The sequence below is a fragment of the Chrysochloris asiatica genome, unplaced genomic scaffold (genome assembly GCF_000296735.1).
Source record: "Chrysochloris asiatica unplaced genomic scaffold, ChrAsi1.0 scaffold00052, whole genome shotgun sequence".
NCBI lineage: Eukaryota > Metazoa > Chordata > Mammalia > Afrosoricida > Chrysochloridae > Chrysochloris > Chrysochloris asiatica.
In genome coordinates, this window is record NW_006408570.1 from 17,403,931 (window position 1) to 17,405,750 (window position 1,820).

Consider the following 1,820-nt stretch of genomic DNA (forward strand, 5'->3'; position numbering starts at 1 on the left):
AGCATTGGACTATGAGGTCGGTTTGAACCACAAGATGTTCCTTGGAAACCCTATACAGGTTCACTATGAATTGGAACTAACTCAACAGCACTTAACAAGAAGAAGTCTGGTTTAGAAGTAAAAGAAGAATCCTCAAAAGGGAGAACTAAGTCAACATTCCGCTTTATCTTTCTTGAGATTCTTTTCTCTTATCTCAGCACACACAGGATGGCTCCGTGATTCTGTTGCTCCATCTTTGATTCTCTGACCATAGTGTAAACATGAGTCCAGTCCCTTGCTTCCCCTTGTTAAGAAAAATTATTCAAAAACTAGAAATCCAGCAAGAAGATTACTGTATGCCTTTTCATAGTCTCAAGACTTTGAATATTGTCTAACAACCCACTTACAAGTCATATGACTTTCTTAGGGATATAACTTTGTTAAGCCGTTGCCGTCAAGTTGATTCTGACTCATCGTGTCACTTACTTTGGACATGTTATCAGGAGGGACCAGTCCCTGAAGAAAATGTCATGATTGATAAAGTAGGGTCTGCAAATAAAGAGGAAGAGCCTCAATAGATAGATGGAATAGATGCAGTGGCTACAATGTACTCAAACATAACAACCATTGTTAGCCTGGCACAGGACTGGAGAACATTTGTTCTGTTATACATGGGGTTACGTTAAGTCAGAGCCAACTCAACAGCAACAATAACGTAACTAGGTAGAAAGGATACCCTCAAAGGTGTCAGTTCGATTGCTCTGTGAGGACATTAACCTGTTCTGCATCTACCCTGGCTATCTTATTTCAGCATTCTTGTCACAGGCTGTACATACTTCAGTTTCCTCTTCTTTGAATAGGCTTTGTCATCCTGCTAGTGAGCTCATGAAATCTTTGACAAAGGCTCATGATGTGTGTGTATCAGAGTCACATTTTTAACTTTGTGAAAATTATACTTTGATACCTTTAGTCCAGCTGCAGCAGGCTTTCAAAAAGCCTTTGCTGCAAGAAAAGAAGAACAAATATGAACTGAACAGGAGATTTCGGAAGCATACACTCAGGCTTATCAAGTGGTGGCTTCTGGTTCTACCACAGTTAATCTAATCAGGACCATTCCATGCCTGGTCCCCATGATAACAAGCAGCTGATGCAGAGGGCCATCGTGAGTTCCCTTCCATCCTTTGCTCTTCACCATCCACACGAACAGTGCCACTCTCCAACTGCCAGCTATAGACCCTCTGATGTCTCCAAAGTTAGACCACCAGAGCATCAAAATTTGCTGCCCTGGGGAATCTTTCCACTCAGGCTTTGACCCCATTTTGAGATTTGGGACTTCACTTTTCCCCAATTGGTGACAAGACTGATAACTGGCATGTCTTTTCTCTTCCAGACACACAACCCCACCCCCATGGGCCCCAATCCAGTTGGATGGGACCTAGTATCTTCCAGCACTTTGTTCCATGTGACTGGGAAGTCCTCAGCTTCATGAACTTAGCCTTTCCTGTAGTGTTTGCATGTACATGGCTCGAGCTGGACATTCCTGGGGTTTTCATTGTCTTAGTCACCTCAATCCAATTTCTAGTCTCAGTGAACTCACAATTCATTTTGGGTATTGTGGCCATCCCCTCCTCTTGGCCCTTCCACTGCCCAGAGGTAGAACCCAGCTTCCTCTTTTTCTCCTGGAACTATCACTTGCCCAAAGCAGTTGAGTATAGCAGGACTTCATGAAGCTTTAGTGTTAGAATGAAATGCATGCCTGCCTTAGTGAGTGTGTTGACGGCTCTCATTTCTCAGGCCTCCTGTAGTGCTACCTGGACACTAAATCTTCATTCTTCTCCCTT